The sequence below is a fragment of the Cherax quadricarinatus genome, chromosome 17 (genome assembly GCF_038502225.1).
Source record: "Cherax quadricarinatus isolate ZL_2023a chromosome 17, ASM3850222v1, whole genome shotgun sequence".
NCBI classification, from domain to species: domain Eukaryota; kingdom Metazoa; phylum Arthropoda; class Malacostraca; order Decapoda; family Parastacidae; genus Cherax; species Cherax quadricarinatus.
In genome coordinates this window covers 22400336-22422020 of record NC_091308.1, presented here as the reverse complement: position 1 = coordinate 22422020, position 21685 = coordinate 22400336, and the positions used below count along the sequence as shown (strand labels likewise).

General features: G+C 39.9%; 1 long non-coding RNA gene across 1 annotated transcript in view; it reads right to left on the bottom strand.

The window, feature by feature from the left end:
- LOC128686450 (uncharacterized) overlaps positions 1–19367 on the bottom strand; it is a 38957-nt gene extending 19590 nt beyond the window's left edge. The window contains exon 1 of the long non-coding RNA XR_008406644.2: positions 19169–19367. This is a non-coding gene — a long non-coding RNA (uncharacterized lncRNA). The remainder of the gene's footprint in view (positions 1–19168) is intronic.
- Positions 19368–21685: the final 2318 nt, after the last annotated feature.

The following is a 21685-nucleotide window of genomic DNA, read 5'->3' as shown; positions in this document are numbered from 1 at the left end:
ATTAAGAATCAAGGAATACAACTAACGAAGAAATAAAAAGAGAAAAAAAAATTACATGAAGCAGCCAGCAGTGTACTTACATCAAGAATGAAAGAGAAGGCACCAAAGCTGAAACCTTCTTACCTAGTTTTTAGATAGTGACAGGTGTGGAGCATGTGTAAGGTGGTGTCCCATAGGGCTAAAAAGTGGTGTACCAGTATCTAAAAATGGAAATTTGGAAGAATATGTCACATTCAAGGTAATACCGTACAGTAGTGTACTAAACAAGGCCTATGGGAAGGATTAGCATTCAAAGCTTCTGACAAGAACATCACACAGCTCAAACAACACCAAGAAAGAATAGAAATAACTTCAAGTTTTAATTACCAAATTGTAACAGATGACATAAGAGATAAAACAATGAGGGCAGAGCTAAAAAAAAAAAAAAAAAAAAAGTGAAATAAGAAATTAAGGAGTCAAGGAGTGATGGTACTCAATGAGTGAGCAACCACTGGCATGTTGGTGCTAGGTGTCAGTAATTACGCAACTGCAGGTAAGAAAAAAGATGCAATTAAGCCCTTTATTTATATATTATTTCACCCAACACTAGACTTTATAAAGCCCAATACAGAGTGAAACCTTGTTAAAATAAAGAACTCCACTGTATTTGTGTTTCACCAACAACTGACATACCAGTGCTTAATATCAACACAGCAACTGCAGGCATACTAGTGCTTGATATCAACACAGCAACTGCAGGCATACTAGTGCTTGATATCAACACAGCAACTGCAGGCACAGTGCTGGATATCAACACAGCAGCTGCAGACATACCAGTGCTGGGTATCAACACAGCAACTGCAGACATACCAGTGCTGGGTATACCTGGAGAGGGTTTCAGGGGTCAATGCCCCTGTGGCCCAATCTGTGACCAGGCCTCACAGTGGGTCAGGGCCTGATCAACCTGGCTGTTACTGCTGGCCATATACATCAACATAGGAACTGCAGGCATACCAGTGCTGGGTAAAAAAATAGCAATTGTAAGCATACAGAGGCTGAATATCATTGATTAAAAACCACTAGGTACCAGTGATTAAATAACTGCTAAGGTACCAGTGTTGGGTATCAGTGATCCAGCAACTGTTAGCATACCAGTGACTAAGCACTGCTTTGATACAGGCAATAGGTGTCAGTGATTAAGCAACCACTGATATACCAGTGCTGAGTATCAGTGATTAGGCAACTGCTGATATTCTGGTGCTAGGTTTCAGTTATTAAAACAATCTACTGATGTACCATTGCAGTATACCAGTGGTGTACTGCAAGCAATTCTAATTTGATAAAAATGAGCTAATTTTAAGTAATACTGTATAATGAATAAGGACACTATAAAGTAAAATATAATACAGGTGAAGGTAAGCTCTTGCAAAACCAAGGTAAATGAGAGGTATAACTAGAGCCAAGCACAAGCACAGATCAAATAGTGAACTGCATATAACCCAAAATTATTGAAAGAAACAGTAGACAAAAACTAACTAACAGGGAGAGAGGGTGAGAGGCATATAAGAATGATTAGAAAGTACGTATACAGTATTTCGAAGATTTCATACTAACAGAGCACTAAGCACGTTACACATGGAGAGCAAATATGAGAAAGATAAAGCAGAATTTTTAATACATGTATATATATAGATATTAACAAAGTTTGTTTTAAAATGCCAAGAATGAGAAAACATGGGTCTGCCAACCCATCACTATGCTGTACTTGGGTACATATAATATTAAATCATTATTTGCAAGCTTGGCTCACAGAATTAAGATGCTTTTAAGATAATGTTATCACCGACCTTGACTGCCAGAACCACAACTTGCTTACTTCACTATATCTCTTGCACATCTCTACAAGTACAGACTCAAATAGTACAAAACATGAGGCTAAACCATTCCTCTTAATAAAAGTGATTATGTTTTGTATGGCATAATAAACAGTATATTGTTCAACAAATCACTAGAAACCAACACCTTTCCAAATATTACTAAAGATAGCATGGGGTTACCCCTATACACATAGGTGGAGATCCAAATGAGGTAAATATAACTATAAACTAATATCTAACTTACCACTGTTGTCCAAAATTTTCAAAAAATTATTCCACAAGAGATTATAGTTTTTTTCTAGCATCAAGACTGTTCAATTGCCTCCCAGCATACATAAGGTGGATTACCAACAGACCCTTGGCTGTCTTGAAAGTCAGTACCTGACCAGCCGGGTTGTGGTTCGTATGTCAGTTTGCGTGTGGCCAGCAGTAACAGCTTGGTTGATCAGACCCTGATCCACCAAGAGGCCCAGTCTCAGACCGGGCTGTGGGGGCATTCACCCCTGAAACCCTCTCCAGGTATACACAATATACTCGACCACTGCCAGTTTTTTTTTTTTTTTTTTTTTTTTTTTTTTTAGACCAAATATAAGCACAAATGATGGACTCATACAAATGCTAGAATAAAGAGTAAAGATTTTAATTCTTTGTAAAGGTTGCAATGTGTAATTACAATTTTGGTTTGCTAAGTACAGAGAAAGTCACTATCATGCCGGGGCATTTCAGGCAGACTAATCCTAGTATGTACTACATAATAACTACTTAAATCTAGACAACATAGCTGGTTACCTTATATTAAAATTTTTATGTAATCTTAATACTAATGTGAGGTAGTCAAGGTGGAGGTTTATAAGAATAATAATCTTGAAGTTGTACATAATAAAAACAATATTACAATTATAGGGGGATAAGTCTGTTGAATGTACCTGGTAAAGTGTATGGTAGAGTTATAATTGAAAGAATTAAGAGTAAGACGGAGAATAGGATAGCAGATGAACAAGGAGGCTTTAGGAAAGGTAGGGGGTGTGTGGACCAGGTGTTTACAGTGAAACATATAAGTGAACAGTATTTAGATAAGGCTAAAGAGGTCTTTGTGGCATTTATGGATTTGGAAAAGGCGTATGACAGGGTGGATAGGGGGGCAATGTGGCAGATGTTGCAAGTGTATGGTGTAGGAGGTAGGTTACTGAAAGCAGTGAAGAGTTTTTACGAGGATAGTGAGGCTCAAGTTAGAGTATGTAGAAAAGAGGGAAATTTTTTCCCAGTAAAAGTAGGCCTTAGACAAGGATGTGTGATGTCCCCGTGTTTGTTTAATATATTTATAGATGGGGTTGTAAGAGAAGTAAATGCGAGGGTCTTGGCAAGAGGCGTGGAGTTAAAAGATAAAGAATCACACACAGGGTGGGAGTTGTCACAGCTGCTCTTTGCTGATGACACTGTGCTCTTGGGAGATTCTGAAGAGAAGCTGCAGAGATTGGTGGATGAATTTGGTAGGGTGTGCAAAAGAAGAAAATTAAAGGTGAATACAGGAAAGAGTAAGGTTATGAGGATAACAAAAAGATTAGGTGATGAAAGATTGAATATCAGATTGGAGGGAGAGAGTATGGAGGAGGTGAACGTATTCAGATATTTGGGAGTGGACGTGTCAGCGGATGGGTCTATGAAAGATGAGGTGAATCATAGAATTGATGAGGGAAAAAGAGTGAGTGGTGCACTTAGGAGTCTGTGGAGACAGAGAACTTTGTCCTTGGAGGCAAAGAGGGGAATGTATGAGAGTATAGTTTTACCAACGCTCTTATATGGGTGTGAAGCATGGGTGATGAATGTTGCAGCGAGGAGAAGGCTGGAGGCAGTGGAGATGTCATGTCTGAGGGCAATGTGTGGTGTGAATATAATGCAGAGAATTCGTAGTTTGGAAGTTAGGAGGAAGTGCGGGATTACCAAAACTGTTGTCCAGAGGGCTGAGGAAGGGTTGTTGAGGTGGTTCGGACATGTAGAGAGAATGGAGCGAAACAGAATAACTTCAAGAGTGTATCAGTCTGTAGTGGAAGGAAGGCGGGGTAGGGGTCGGCCTAGGAAGGGTTGGAGGGAGGGGGTAAAGGAGGTTTTGTGTGCGAGGGGCTTGGACTTCCAGCAGGCATGCGTGAGCGTGTTTGATAGGAGTGAATGGAGACAAATGGTTTTTAATACTTGACGTGCTGTTGGAGTGTGAGCAAAGTAACATTTATGAAGGGATTCAGGGAAACCGGCAGGCCGGACTTGAGTCCTGGAGATGGGAAGTACAGTGCCTGCACTCTGAAGGAGGGGTGTTAATGTTGCAGTTTAAAAACTGTAGTGTAAAGCACCCTTCTGGCAAGACAGTGATGGAGTGAATGATGGTGAAAGTTTTTCTTTTTCGGGCCACCCTGCCTTGGTGGGAATCGGCCAGTGTGATAATAATAATAAAAAAAAATTACAATTAATGGCTCAAGCAGTAATATTTCATGGATTGGCAGATGTTTAATAGTCTAAGAGGTCATATAATATAATAATAATGTTAAATTGGCCCATAATGCCTAGGCATAATAGAGGCTCTCTTTTCATTGCAACCCACTATTGTAAATATAAAATCTCAATGTACTGTTTGCAAAGACATAAAATAAATAAATAATTAAATAAATAAACTGATTAGAAATTGTTTTGGTTGGTTTGGTTAGTATTGCGAGATGAGATGATTTTTAAGCAAAGTCCTGAATTTATTAGTCAGGGGATCCTTTACCCGTTCAGGTAGTGAATTCCAGATCTTCGGGTCCTTTATGTGCAATGCATTTTTGCATAGTGTGAAACTGACATGAGGGATGTCGAAGAGTGCCTTATGCCTTGTATTGTGACTTCTGCTGTGGCTATCAAGGAGAAGTTTAAGTGGAAGGTTTAAATTGGAACTTATGTTCTGTATATGTAGTAGGCACAATATTATGAGCATGTCTTGTATCTTCAGCAAGTTCAGGCTTTTGAAAAGTGGTGGGGTGTGCTGTCTAGCACAGGAGTTGATCATCTGCACAGCAGCATTTGGCTGGGCTATTAAAGGTTTAAGGTGGTTTGGCTGTGGTTGATCCCCAGGCACAAATACCATACCTGGAGTGGGTTTTGGGGGTCAACGCCCCCACGGTTTGGTCTGAGACCAGGCCTCGTGGTGGATCAGGGTCTGATCAACCAGGCTGTTACTGCTGGCCGCATGCAAACTGATGTATGAACCACAGCCCCGCTGGTCAGGTACCAAGTTTAGGTGCCTATCCAGTGCCTTCTTGAAGACAGCCAGGTATCTATTGGTAATTCCCCTTATGTATGCTGGGAGGCAGTTTAAAGTCTTGGGCCCATGACACTTGTGTTCTCTCTCAGTGTACTCGTGGAACCCCTGTTTTTCATTGGAGGAATGTTGCATCTCCTGCCAAGTCTTTTGCTTTCATAGGGAGTGATTTTCATGTGCAAGTTTGGTACTAATCCCTCGATTAGAAGATTGAAAGAGTGACAGTGAAAGTTTTCTTCTTTGTCAGGTCACTACCTTGGTGGAAGATGACCAGTGTTAAAAACTACCATTTTATATTAAAATCCCTTCATTCTGACACAGCTATTTTAACAAGCATTTATTACTCGGAATGATTATTGTATGTACATTTCTTATCTCCATATAACATAATTAAATTAATTATCTTGAGAATTTATGTGATCTATTTCTTCTATAGATTATTTTAAAGTATTTTTAATCTTAAGTCTGCCCAAAATATATTTCATGCCCACGGGCTTATACAGATATATCACATGTGGAAACTTACGTTGTAATATTGTCTACTATGGAAAATAAACTTGTACTTAACCTCTCTCTTCTTGTCTACCCAAAATTTTCTTATTTTTGTTGTTCTATTCTACCCAAATCCTCCTCCTCATTTATGAAATATTTTTTTTTTTTTTTTTTGAAGAAAACACAGGCAGAAATATACTGTAAGTAAGAGCACAAATGAAGTAAAAACATGATGAAAGAGCAGGAAAACAGGCAAGAGAGATTGTGGAAAGAAATAAAGTACCAACTTCATGAGAATCAAAAAGTGTTTATTGGAATAACAAAAGGGAGGAGAATGTTCTGGCGGTGGAACAATAAAAAGAGATGCTACAGGATCTTTTATTCACAGAGGGTAATGCATCAGAACACTAAGGGCTGGGGAAAAATAGGAGGGTAGGGGATCTTGCTAATCATGCAGACCCACTCATTAGGAAAGTGGGACAGACAATAAAACAGCTACGTACTTTTAATAATGCAAAACACGATGACGTAGTACAGCCATGCCCTGCTTCACAGTGCTTTGCTTTACAGTGTTTTCCTAAAACATACAGCAATTTTCAGTTGTACCCATTCTTCATTTATTCAGACTTCGTACTATAAATACAGTGGCTAAAGCTCCCGCCTCACACACGGAGGGCCCGGGTTCGATTCCCGGCGGGTGGAAACATTTCGACACGTTTCCTTACACCTGTTGTCCTGTTCACCTAGCAGCAAATAGGTACCTGGGTGTTAGTCGACTGGTGTGGGTCGCATCCTGGGGGACAAGATTAAGGGCCCCAATGGAAATAAGTTAGACAGTCCTCGATGACGCACTGACTTTCTTGGGTTATCCTGGGTGGCTAACCCTCCGGGGTTAAAAATCCGAACGAAATCTTATCTTATCTCTTATCTTAACCTCTACTTATGAGTTTAATCCAATCCGTGACCTTGCTTGCATCTCAATTTGCCCGTTTGTCGAGTCAATCTTCCTCATTTAAATTGAAATGGAATTAATCCATTCCAGTGGAATTCCAGGCATGACAAAATATTTATTTATGTATTAAAATATTTATTTATGTATTAAAATTCATCTAATATGACATAATAAACAACATAAATAACATATAAACCTAATATATACTCTAGAATGAATAAAATGCCTGCCCATAATGCTCTGCATACAAGGGTGCTTTGGCATGTTACACTTAACCACTGTATTTCTTTGTACTTCAATGTATCATGTTCAAATTAATAAATAAATTATGTGACAGGTGGAGGCAGCCATAACTGCTCCCACATTGCTGTGGTATTCACTGCCATCTAGTGACAGCCTTTCAAAGGTGTCTATTATAATTATTATTAAACTACATTATTATTATACATGTATTGTTATTATACGTATTATATTAATATACTATTATTATTTATTAGTACGTACGTATTCTTAAATAATAATTTATATTATATTACGTATATAATTATTATTACATATTATTATTAGTAGTACGTACATACATATTCTTATAATAATACTCTTGCTTACCATTTGGAATTTTATTAACACAAAAAATAGAAGATTTACTGTTACGCAGACTACTGCATTATTGTAATAATTGTATAAATAATGTCAACCCATTCATGACTGGGTATTGGAATGGCCAGTAGGACAGGTATTGGACAGTGACGTCATTTGTTTACTCGAGCATCACCAAAGAACTGAACATTTCTGCTACTTTGAGCTCAATTTCAAGGTACTTTTTGTCATGAAACCAATCAAAATCATATCTATTTCTGCAATATATCTTCCATTCTATCATATGAGACCAGAAAAACAAGTATACAACCATAAAAACCATATGAAAATATACAGCTAAGGGGCAGCTAATGGCTGAGACGTGAACTCCGTTATTTATGGTTCAAATTCTTTCAATTTTGGTGTACGTTAAGAAGCAACTTTCCTTCATACATTCCCCAAGTTTCAATAAGATAGTCAAACAAACAAATGAGATCCAGTTCCTTAGATCAAGAGCAAAAGCCCCTCACCAGGGTCAAGGAACCTCCCTTTAGGCCCACTCGCATCTTGAAATTTTACTCACATCTAGAAGCAAAAAATCGACCGAGCGACTGTTTATATCTTGAAAAACTCGCATGTTGGGGTACTCGTAAGTAGAGGTTCCAGTATATATTCACCACTCACTATAAGCTAAGAATGAAAATATTTCCACCCCTTAAGGGTCAGTGCCATAGTTCTAGAGCTTTGAACTCAGGCTCAGTGCAGTAGTTCTACATCACGAGCTCAGATCACTCAGATAAGCTGTGAGCAGTAAATATTGGCTTAGATATAAGAGAATGGATCTATGTGGTGAGTGTACACCATATAAGAAAAGTCCTGTGCCATGCAGTGCATGATAGGTAAAAAAATAAAAAAGTGACTGGGTTTTTGGTTTAAAATAGTAACTTTGCAGTATATTTTTGGATGGTTTTCATGGTTTTATTCAAGGCTTCTTGGTATCATTTGATAGAAAAGAAGATATATTACACAAATAGAGATGATTTTGACTGGTTTCTGAACTGGAAGTAACTTGAAATTAAGCTCAAAGTAGTGGAAATATTTGATTTTTGCCAATATTCCAGAGTACACAAATCACATCATTCATCCAATATGCATCCAACTGGTCAGTATATGCTTTCATAAATCCACTGATATTATTTATACAATTACAATAATGCATAACAAATCTTCTATTTTGTAGTGTGAATATAAATTCAAAATGGAATTCACGTGTAATATTGGAGAAGCCTGGGGATGTAACTAATGAACAGAGGAAATGTTATTTTTGTACCAGGAATGTCTTCATTATTTATTCCGGAATCTATTTTGAAATTGGCACTTTCTGAATTTTGTGTGATATTGGCCAAATTACTAATTTCTGATCACTTTATTGGGAGTTGCAATAGGCGAGTGGGTGGTTTCTTGTGCTTAATCACTAAGGAGGAAAGCATACTAGTGATGTACGTTGTCCCCAACCTACGTTAAAACCGACCTACAATGCTTTTCAGCGTAAAAATTTTAACCCGAAGTATGTTGAAAAACTCTACCTACAGCATTCGTCCTGCACATGTCCACACGTCTGTCTGCCTGAGTGCGCCTCAGCTGGCCTGCCGTCAGTTAGTGTGCCAGTGTTTACAAGCCAGAGCGGTCGCTCCCACGCAAACATTCGGAATATTTTGTATTATTCCCACGTTTTTAGTGCTTCTAACTGCTAAATAAGCCACCATGAGCCCAAAAAAGCTTCTAGTGCTAACCCTGTGGTAAAAGGGTGAGAAATACTATTGTACCATGGTCAGCTGCTGCTGCTGCTGTAGCACCGTCAGCAGCTGCTGCTGCTGCTGCTGCTGCTGTAGCACCGTCAGCTGCTGCTGCTGCTGTAGCACCGTCAGCTGCTGCTGCTGCTGTAGCACCGTCAGCTGCTGCTGCTGCTGTAGCACCGTCAGCTGCTGCTGCTGCTGTAGCACCGTCAGCTGCTGCTGCACCACGGTCAGCTGCTGCTGCACCACGGTCAGCTGCTGCTGTTGCTGCTGTAGCACCGTTGTTGGTGTGGCTTATCGAGAAACAATTAACCCCAGAGGGTTAGCCACCCAGGATAACCCAAAAAAGTCAGTGTGTCATCGAGGACTGTCTAACTTATTTCCATTGGGGACCTTAATCTTGTCCCCAGGATGCGACCCACACCAGTCGACTAACACCGAGGTGAACAGGAAAAAATACCTGGAACTAGTGCTCATATTGGTGAATTTAAGGCCAGCAAAGGTTGGTGTGAGAGATTTAAGATTCATAGTGGCATACACAGTGTGATAAGGCCTGTTCTGGAAGTATATGCCAAACAGGACCTACATTACTCAGGAGGAAAAGGCATTCCCAGGACACAGTGTCTCATCAGTCATTGCTGCATCTTCAATAAAGGTGTCATTTATTCTTCATTTAGTAGAGTAGTACATGCACAATATATATTGTGCATGTACTACTCTACTATTGTGCATGTATCCTTCTTTTTTTGTGTAGGAAAATGTATATTTCATGGGGTAAAATTTTTTTTTTCATACTTTTGGGTGTCTTGCATGGATTAATTTGATTTCCATTATTTCTTATGGGGAAAATTAATTCAATCTATGATCATTTCGTCTTACGATGGGCTCTCAGGAACAGATTAATATTGTAGGTCGGGGGTCCACTGTACCTAAGAATTTCGTTGACTGGAACAATGTAATTGGCCTAAAATTAGGACTTAAAGAGGGCAAAATCACCGATGTATACATGGAGTATACTTGGAGAGGGTTTTGGGGCTCAATGCCCCCACAGCCCAGCCTGTAGCCAGGCCTCATGGTGGATCAGGTCTTGATCAACCAGGCTGTTACTGTTGGCTGCATGTAAACCGACATACAAACCACAGTGCGGTTGATCAGGTACTAACTTTAGGTGCCTGTCCAGTGCCTTCTTGAAGACAGCCAGGTGTCTACTGGTAATCCCCCTTATGTATGCTGGGATACAGTTGAACAGTCTTGGGCCCCTGACACTTACTGTGTGGGGATGCTGCATTGCCTACCAAGTCTTTTGCTTTCATAGGGAGTGGGTTTTGTGTGCAAATTTGGTACTAATCCCTCTAGGATTTTTCCAAGTGTATATAATCATTATCTCTCCCACCTGCATTCCAGGGAGTACAGGTCGAGGAACTTCAATCGTTCCCAGTAGTTTAGGTGTTTTATCATAATTATGTGGGCTGTGAAGTTTCTCTGTACATTTTCCAGGTCAGCAATTTCACCTGCCTTGAAAGGTGATGTTAGTGTGCAGCAATATTCCAGCCTAGATAGAACAAGCAACCTGAAGAGTGTCATCATGGGTTTGGCATCCCTAGCTTTGAAGGTTCTTATTATCCATCCTGTCATTTTTCTAGCAGATGCAATTGATACAATGTTGTGGTCTTTGAAAGTGAGATCCTCTTGACATTATCACTCCCAGGTCTTTTACAACAGTTTTTTGCTCTATTGTGTAGTTGGAATTTGTTTTATACTCCAATATAGCTTTAATTTCCTCACATTTTCCATATTGGAATAATTGAAATTTCTCTTCACTGAACTTTATGTTGTTTTCTGCAGCCCATTCAAAGATTTGGTTTATGTCTGCCTGGAGTCTAGCAGTGTCTTCAATGGAGGACATTGTCAAGCAAATTCGGGTGTTATCTGCAAAGGAAGACACAGTGCTGTGGCTTACATCCCTGTCTATGTCGAATCTGAGGATGAGAAACTGGATGGGGGCAAGTACTGTGCCTTGTGGAAAAGATCTTTTCACAGTAGCCACCTCAGACTTCATTCTGTTCACTACTACTATTTTTGTTCTATTAGTTAGGAAATTATAGATCCATCTACCAATTTTTCCTGTTATTCCTTTATCATGCATTTTGTGCACTATTACACCATGGTCACACTTGTCAAAGGCTTTTGCAAGGTCTATGTATACTACATCTGCATTTTGTCTGTCTTCTAGAGCATCCAGGACCTTGTCATAGTGGTCCAGTAGTTGGGACAGGCAGGAGCAACCTGCTCTAAACCCATGTTGCTCTGAGTTGTGTAACTGGTGGGTATCTAGACGAGTGGCGATCTTGCTTCTTAGAGCCCTTTCAAATATTTTTATGCTATGGGATGTTGGTGCTATTGTTCTGTAGTTCTTTGCTATTGCTTTACTGCCCCCTTTGTGGAGTGGGGCTATGTCCGTTGTTTTTAGCATCTGTGGGATGATCCCTATGTCCATGCTCCCTCTCCATAGAATGTTAAAAGCACATGATAGGGGCTTCTTGCAGTTCTTGATGAACACAGAGTTCTACGAGTCTGGGCCTGGGGCAGAGTGCATGGGCAACTAGGCATGTCATTTATCACCTGTTCAAAGTCACGTGGTGTTAGGATAATATCAAATAGGTTTGAATCTACCAAATTCTGAGTCTTGCTCATAAAAAAATCACTTAGGTCTTCAACTTTGATGTGTAAATATTGCTGACATGGCAATTTTTTTTTATTAACACATTGGCCATTTTCCACCAATGTAGGGTGGCCCGAAAAAGAAAATTTTCACCATCATTCACTCCTTCACCGTCTTGCCAGAGGCGTGCTTACACTACAGTTATAAAACTGCAACATAACACCCCTTCTTTAGAGTGTAGGCACTGTACTTCCCATCTCCAGGACTCAAGTCCGGCCTGCTGGTTTCCCTGAATCCCTTCATAAATATTACCCAGTTCACACTTCAACAGTACGTCAAGTCTTAAAAACCATTTGACTCCATTCACTCCTATCTAACATGCTCATGCATGCCTGCTGAAAGTCCAAGCCCCCCCTCACACAAAACCTCCTTTACCCCTTCCCTCCAACCTTTCCTAGGCTGACCTCTACTCCACCTTCCATCCAGTACAGACTTATACACTCTTGAAGTCATTTAATTTTGCTCCATCCTCTCTACATGTCCAAACCACCTCAACCCCTCCTCAGCCCTCTGGATAATAGTTTTGGTAATCCCGCACTTCTTAATTTCCAAACTACGAATTCTATGCATTATTCACACCATACATTGCCCTCAGACATGACATCTCCACTGCCTCCAGCCTTCACCTTGTTGCAACATTCATCACCCATGATTCACAACCATATAGGAGTGTTAGTATAACTATACTCTCATATATTCCCTTCTTTCCTTTCATGGATAATGTTCTTTGTCTCCAGAGACTCCTCAGTGCACCACTCAACTTTTTCCACTCATCAATTCTATGATTCACATCATGCTTCACAGACCCATCTACTGACATGCCCACTCCTAAATATCTGAATACATTCACCTCCTCCATACTCTCTCCCTTCAATCTGATATCCAATCTTACATTACCAGTTTTTTTTGTTATTCTCATCACCTTACTCTTTCCAATATTCAGTTTTAATTTTTTTCTTTTACATACCCTACCAAACTCATCCACCAACCTCTACAACTTCTTTTCTGAATCTCCCAAAAGTTAGTTTAATATCTTTATTATTTATTTATTTATTTATTTAGTAATTTAAGCATACATACAGAGGTACAAAAAATACAGGTAAGAGCAGCATGCCAAAGCCACTTATATGCATAGCATTACGGGCTGGCTTAAAATTAACTTAAGATTAACTAAGCAATGATGAAATCAGTGATAATACATTATTGTAAACTGATAACTATAAAGCACAAATGAGTATTACAAAGACAGGTCATATGGTTGCATGCATTGCTGTACATTCAGTCGAATGGAGTATTCTGTTAGGTAGTGTATTTAAAAAAATAAAGTTAGATTGGGTCCTAGGTTTAACATTTGTGTGATATAATTGTGAGTAACATATAGGATATACAATTTATAAGGTTCAGTTATTCAGTATTTATTTGGTTTTGAGTGAGTAAGTGATCTTTGAGAAGAGACTTGAATTTATAAACAGGTAGTGTTTCTTTTATATTTACAGGTAATGAATTCCAGATTTTAGGGCCTTTTATGTGCATTGAGTTTTTGCATAGCGTGAGATGGACACGAGGAACATCAAAGAGTGATCTGTGCCTTGTGTTATGGTCATGTGTTCTGTTGAGGTTGGCAAGGAGATGTTTGAGGGGAGGGTTAATATCAGAGTTAAGTGTTCTATGTATGTAATAGGTGCAGTAATAAGTATGGATGCTTTGTATGGTGAGTAGGTTGAGTGTTTTGAATATTGGTGGAGTGTGCTGCCTGTAGTGAGAATTTGTTATCATTCTAACTGCAGCCTTTTGTTGGGTAATTAGTGGTCTGAGATGGTTAATTGTTGTTGAGCCCCATGCACAAATTCCATAGGTGAGATAGGGGTAAATAAGAGAGTGATAAAGGGCCAGGAGGGCTGACTGTGGAACATAGTACTGTATCTTCGATAGTATGCCTACAGTCTTGGAAATTTTCTTAGAAATTTGTTGTATATGTGTATGAAATTTGAGTCTATTATCAAGGTGGATTCCTAAGAATTTTCCCTCTGTTAGCTTTGTGATAGGTGATCTGTTTATCGTTATGTTAAGAGGTACATCTGTAGCTCTGTTACCAAACTGAATGAAGTAGGTTTTGTCAATGTTTAGTGTAAGTTTGTTAGTCCTCATCCAGGTAGATATTTTCTGTAATTCGGTGTTTACAGTATTGGCTAGCGTGACTGGGCTCGGGTGAGAGAAGACGGATGTAGTGTCATCTGCAAAAAGTGTGGGTTTGAGTAATTGCGAAGCATTTGGTAGGTCATTTATGTATAGGAGAAAGAGAAGAGGGCCAAGGACACTTCCCTGTGGGACACCAACTGTAATTGGTTGAGCGGAAGAGCTTGCCCCATTTGCATACACATATTGGCTTCTGTTGCTGAGGTATGACTTGAGGTAGTTGAGGGAGTGCCCTCTAATACCATAGTGTGACAATTTTACGTGGAGCAAGTCATGGTCAACTGTATCAAAAGCTTTACCTAAGTCAATGAAGATCCCCAGTGGGACTTCTTTTTTCTCTATTGCAGTGTATATATGTTCTAGCATGTGTATAATAGCATCATTAGTATTTTTATTAGGCCTGAATCCAAATTGGCAGGGGTTGAGAATGTTTTGGGAGATGAGGTAGGAGTAGATTCGTTTATGAATTAATTTTTCAAAGATTTTTGAGAGAGGGTGTAAATTGGATATTGGCCTATAGTTATTCAACTCTGTTTGGTCTCCTCCTTTATGGATCGGGGTGACCCTTGCTATTTTGAGAGCTGTAGGGAAGGTGGAGGATTCAATGGATTTGTTAGTGTTGCAATGATTGGTGATAGTACTTGTGACACTTTTTTGTATATAAAGGGTGGTAAGGTATTTAAATCTCCTGCCTTGTTTTTTAGTGTGTTGATAATAAGGGAGACTTCGTATGGATTAGTCGGAGCTAGGAACAGTGTGTTCGGGTAGTTGCCAGTGAGGTAGTCATTTGGTGGGGTATCTGAGCTTGGGATTTTATTGGCAAGGTTTTGTCCTATAGTGGAGAAGAAATCATTGAGTCTGTTTGCTGTTTCTGTTGGAGGGAGTTGGGGTTCATCTGATTTTGCTAATTTTATTTCACTATTTCGTGATATCTTTTTTGTTCCCAGAATTTCTGATAGGGTCTTCCAGGTCTTTTTTATATCACCTCGTAAGTTGGATAATCTGTTCTCATAATACAGTTTTTTTGCCCTTCTTATCAGGCTGGTTAGGATTGACGAGTAACATTTTGTTTGGTCTCTGGTTATGTGACCCATTCTGTACTGTTTTTCATATCGGTGTTTTGTATTTATGGATTTGAGAATGCTGGGTGTTAGCCAGGGACTGTTCAGTCTCTTAGCTGTCATCTGTTTAGTTTTTTTTAGGGCAGTGCTTGTTATAGAGGTATTGGGTCTTTTTTAGAAAATTATTAAAACATTCGTCAATATCTGTATAGATTTCTAGCTCAGTGTGCCAGTCAATGTTTGTTACTGCTGTTGTGAAGTTATTAATGGCTGCCTCATTGTGAAGTCTGAAGGTGACTTTAGTAGTGTCTTGGGGTATTTTACTAAGAGTTGTTATGAGGAAAGTAGGGTAGTGGTCTGTGGTATTATCTGTAATTATGCCTGATTTTAAAGGGGATATGGTGTTGGTCCAGATGTGGTCAAGTAGGGAAACACTAGTCTCCGTAACTCTTGTAGGTTTTGTTACTGTTGGTAGCAACATGCAGTTACTCATTGTGTTTGTGAATTCAGTAACGTGTGGGTCCTGGTCTTGCAGGAGATTTATATTGAAGTCACCTGAGAGTAGTAAGTGATCTTTGTTCATGCGTGCATCAGTTATCATACTTCCTAGGTTTTGACTAAATTGGCTAATGTTTGATTGTGGAACTCTGTAGATGTTTATCACTGTGAGAGGTTTTTGTAGGTATTTGGATTTGAATTTAGCTATTATATATTCCCCATGTTCATCCCTTGTGTTATGCACCCCATACCCATCCTGTGGGCGGTAGTCAACTTACTTTTTCCTATATTCACTTTTAATTTCCTTCTTTTACAGAAACTACCCCACACCTCTTTCCAACACCTGAGCATTCACTTCTCTTACAACCCCACCTATAAATATATTCAACAACCATGGTGGCATCACACATCCTTGTCTAAGGCCTACTTTTACTGAGAAATAATCTCCCTCTCTCCTCTATACTCTAACTTGAGCCTCACTATCCTCGTAAAAACTCTTCACTGCTTTCAAAAACCTACCTCCTATTCCATACATTTGCAACATTTGCCACATTGCCCCCCTATCCACTCTGTCATGCACCTTTTCCAAATCCACAATTGCAGCAACAACCCCTCTTCAGCCCTCTTACTAAAAGTATTAGTCAGAGGGGTGAAGAGGGGTTGTTGAGGTGGTTTGGTCATTTAGAAAGAATGGAACAGAGTAGAATGATGTGGAGAGTGTATAAATCTGTAGGGGAAGGAAGGCAAGGGTAGGGGTCGTCCTCGAAAAGGTTGGAGGGAGGGGGTAAAGGAGGTTTTGTGGGCAAGGGGCTTGGACCTCCAGCAAGCATGTGTGAGCATGTTAGATAGGAGTGAATGAAGACGAATGTTTTTTGGGGACCTGATGGGCTGTTGGAGTCTGAGCAGGGTAATATTTTGTGAAGGGATTCAGGGCAACTGGTTAGCCAGACTCAAGTCCTGGAAATGGAGTGGTTTGGGATATTGGCAGTTTGGAAGGACTTCTAAACTGTCGTATCTGAACATGCAAAGACAGTGATTATGTATGAGTGATGGTGAAAGTGTTGAATGATGAAAGTAATTTTCTTTCTTTCTGGGTCACCCTGCCTTTATACAAAGGAACTATGATTGTTCTCTGCCAATCCCTAGGCACCTTACCCTCTTCCATACATTTTTCAATAAAAGCACCAACCAATCCAAAACTACATCCCCACCTGCTTTTAGCATTTCTATCTTTATCCCATCAATCCCAGCAAAATTTGCAAGCATTATTTCGTCAGTTTTCCATCAAATTTTGTACTTTTGGTGTCATTACTTTCAGAAAAAGAGTCTGTACCATTTTATAAGTTTTTTTTTTTAAACTCTTAGACCCCGTGGACACTTTTCATATCAGGGGTGTGGACCCTCAAAGAGTTAAGTAATGTGTGTACTGTATATGCATTTTTTAGGCTAAGCTCTACTGCTAACTTAATAGATGGTGTAAACATGTTATCAGACTTTTATATGCATTTGAACGTGAAAAATAGGTTACGATTCACTTTACAGCAGTAGCCTGGAACCTAACCTGCTGTATAAGTGGGACCTGCCTGTACATACATTACAATAAGATTTGTTTTTTCATTCTAAACTCATTTTGTAGTCTGAATTTTAATTTGCATGTCAAGTATGGTTGAATTGATGACTTAAATCAAGATTAACATGAATATAATATGTATTACATCTTTTCTGAGCAGTTCCAGATAGTAAACAAGAATCATTAATAAATATTTCAACAGGCATTTGGTTTTACATATCACAAGTAGCAATAATAGTACTGTATATAGGGATGTAAATCACAAAGGCCATGTATAAAGTTGATAAAAGGCCATGGAAGGGTGGACAAAATACTGTACAAAATACTGTAATTTTATGTGTAACTATATGGCCAAATTGGAAGAAAACAGCATGCTTATACTTGGAAAGTCAGGAGTATCTTGGTCACAAGTATCTCGAGAGTAAGAGATAATCGCAACCCTAAGAAAACAATTTAAGATACCTTGGTCCAAACTGATTACATATTAACCATCACTACATGCAACTTCCTTCTCACTACCATGGCACTGTATTATAAATTACAACACAAATCAAGTTTCACATTAACTCCATAACTGTATTAGTATTAAGCAATATTAAGTTCTGGTTTTGGACTTCCAAAAATGTTCTATAGAACCACAGGTTTTTAAAAAATGTATAAAATACTATTTATCAATATAACTGCATGTTGTTTTTTAAATATTATAATTATTATTATTTACTATATTAACTGGTCCTCAAACATGGGTAATGTTGATGGAATTAGTAAACTAAGATTTTGAACATTAATTTTAAAACAATTATAATATCAAATGTCCTTACCATCACTGTTACAGAATATAGACAGTTATGAATGAGGGTTTGTGAATGTTTCATCATGCTGAGAATGATGGGTGACAGTTGTCAACAGTGTGTTTGATCATGTGAAGAATGATGGGTGACAGTTGTCAACATTGTGTTTGATCATGTGAAGAATGATGGGTGACAGTTGTCAACAGTGTGTTTGATCATGTGAAGAATGATGGGTGACAGTTGTCAACAGTGTGTTTGATCATGTGAAGAATGATGGGTGACAGTTGTCAACATTGTGTTTGATCATGTGAAGAATGATGGGTGACAGTTGTCAACATTGTGTTTGATCATGTGAAGAATGATGGGTGACAGTTGTCAACAGTGTGTTTGATCATGTGAAGAATGATGGGTGACAGTTGTCAACAGTGTGTTTGATCATGTGAAGAATGATGGGTGACAGTTGTCAACAGTGTGTTTGATCATGTGAAGAATGATGGGTGACAGTTGTCAACAGTGTGTTTGATCATGTGAAGAATGATGGGTGACAGTTGTCAACAGTGTATTTGACCATGTTGAAATTGATGGACAATAACTGTTAACAGACTTTTCAGGGGTGAGGTACAGGATTGAGATACATCATGAAGGTGGAAAAGTGCACAACTAAAAGGTTTAATGAGTACATATGGGAAATGAAAGAGCAGAAGCCTTAGTTTGATGGGGTAGCCTAGTGAGATGTATGTTATTGGTAGCTCACAGGAAGAACTACCAAAGCTGTTGTCACAGATAAACACATTGATAAAGAAAGGAGACTAATGCACATCATTTGTAATCCTAAAATTGTTAAAGATTAGCTTCCCTACCTTATAAATACATATATTATTTTGTTACTGGGATAAGAGGAACAATTCTTAAACTGCTATTAACATCAATATGTTCATACAAATACTGTATACATGATACTGGAGAAGTTTCGCCCAGAGCTAGACAACTACAAGTAATGAGGCGAGGTAATGGACAGGGTTCCATGCTATAGTACTAAGTTAATGCATGCAGGTTCTCGCCCTTCAGACCATAAGGGAGGATGGCCCACTTTAACACAGGACTTGACAGATTCATTATGAAATATAGGCAAGGTACACCCATCAAGTTATAAAACTGGGAAGAATATCACTCAGTTATAATATACTGTACTGTGCAGCATTGTGGATGAAAAAAATCACACTGGACGTCCATTTACAAAAGCAACATAACATTTTACGAACATTTCCCATCTCTCATGTGCTGTACTGAATAAAAATATGACAGCAGTCCCAATTCAGGGATGCCACTTTCATGATCTTATATTAATACCTGAAAGGTACGTACCAACCTCGCCCATTTTATTCTTGGCGTACTCGATGCGGATTCCACCCCGATCCGAGGACACCAAGACAAAGCCCTGCAGTGAGGTAAGAGCCGCAGAGGCAAACCTCACGTCAGAGAACTCGACAAAGGCAACAGGAGTGCCTCCCTTACTGTGCATGCGCAGGCGGACATAGCCAGGGAAGCTGTGGACCAAAGCAGGCGGGTTGTGAGGTAGGTGAGACCAGCCGGGGTACAGTGTCCAAGATAGAGAGCAGGGGAGCCCAGGAAGTAATCCCAAGACAGGCAGGAGGGAGCCCAGGAAGTAACCCCAAGACAGACAGGAGGGAGCCCAGGAAGTAACCCCAAGACAGGCAGGAGGGAGCCCAGGAAGTAACCCCAAGACAGGCAGGAGGGAGCCCAGGAAGTAACCCCAAGACAGACAGGAGGGAGCCTAGGAAGTAACCCCAAGACAGACAGAAGAGAGCCCAGGAGGTAGCCCCAAGACAGGAGGGAGCCCAGGAAGTAACCCCAAGACAGGAGGGAGCCCAGGATTAAGCCCCAAGACAGGAGGGAGCCCAGGAGGTAACCCCAAGACAGGAGGGAGCCCAGGGGGTAACCCCAAGACAGGAGGGAGCCCAGGAGGTAACCCCAAGATAGGATGAACCCCAGGAGGTAACTCCAAGGCAAGAGGAATCTCAGGGGGTAACTTCAAGATAGAAGGAAGGTCAGGAGGTAACCCCAAGATGACAGACTTCTAGTCTGTAACAATATGGAACAATATGAAACCCTGAGTGCATACTTAACTAAACTACAGGAAAATAGCCAAGAGATCGACCAATGAGTGTATTGAAGTAAGATAAGTGTTAAAGACAGATGTTAAAGTAAAAGAGATGTTAAAGTGGTGTTAGGGTAAGAGAGGTAATTAAGGTAAGAGAGGTATTTAAGGTAAGAGAGGTATTAAGGCAGTAGCAGTGTGAGAGAACAATGGTGGTGTTCTCAGGTTATCTACAAATGTTACCTTAAAACAACAGAGAAAATTTCATGGCATTTAAAACTAATATAAAACAAAGTAAAGGAAAGCTGGAAAAGGAAGGGGAGGGAGAGAGAGAATGGAAGTGTAAGGGAAGGAGAGGGGAAGGAGGGAAATAAACATGAGAGGAGAAAAAAAGGAATGTGTGTGTTAAGGTTAACAACCGTCTCACTTAAGGAAAAAACGTTCAATATAGTTATGAAGAATCTTAAGATGAGTCGGTTTAATTAAGTTGTGTAGATGACATGTTAGGAAGGTCAACTCAGATTTTGGAAAGGAGATTTTAGGTTGCAAAGTTAAAGTGAAAAATTTAAAACTTGTATATATAATTTTTTTTATAACTTTCTTTTTGCTAGAGATGGGAGAGTGGGAGGGATAAGGGGAAGAGGGACCCACAACTATATAAATATATACACCACTTCACAAGGCTGCCCTTGATTCATCTTAAAGTTAGAGATGAGTACATGTTTCATGATACGTAGCTTGTGCTGTCTTGGGTGGTATATTGGAGGGTGTTCCGGAGCTCAATGCCCCTGTGGCCTGGTCCATGACCAGGCCTTGTAGTGGATCAGGGCCTGATCAACCAGGCTGTTACTACCAGTTGCACATTTACCTGGAGAGGGTTTCGGGGGTCAACGCCCCCACGGCCTGGTCTGAGACCATGCCTCGTGGTGGATCAAGGTCTGATCAACCAGGCTGTTACTGCTGGCTGCACGCAAGCTGACGTACGAGCCACAGCCCGGTTGGTCAGGTACTGACTTTAGGTGCCTGTCCAGTGCCTTCTTGAAGACAGCCAGGGGTCTATTGGTAATCCGCCTTATGTATGCTGGAGACAACTGGACAGTCAGGGGCCCCGGACACTTAGTGTGTTGTCTCTCAATGTACTTGTGGCACCCCTGCTCTTCATTGGGGGAAAGTTGTATCTCCTGCCGAGTCTTTTGCTTTCACAGGGAGTAATTTTTGTGTGCAGGTTTGGTGCCAATCCCTCCAGGACCTTCCAAGTGTATATTATCATGTATCTCTCTCGCCTGCATTCAAAGGAATACAGATCAAGGACCTTCAACCATTCCCAGTAGTTTAGGTGCCTTATCATACTCATGTGTGCTGTGAAAGTTCTTTGTACACTCTCCAGGTCTGCAATGTCACCAGCCTTGAAGGGGGCCATTAGTGTACAGCAGTATTCCAGCCTAGAGAGCACAAGCGATTTGAAGAGAATCATCATGGGCTTGGCGTCCCTAGTTTTGAAGGTTCTCATTATCCAGCCTATCATTTTCCTAGCAGATGTGGTAGATACACTATGGTATTTGAAGGCGAGATCCTCTAACATTATCCCTCTCAGGTCCTTCACATTACTTTTTTGCTCAATTGTATAGTTAGAATTTGTCGTATACCCTGATAAACTTTTAATTTCTTCAAGTTTCCCATATCTGAATAGTTGAAATTTCTCCTCATTGAACTTCATATTGTTTTGAGTGGCCCATTCGAACATTTGGTAGATGTCCGCTTGGAGTC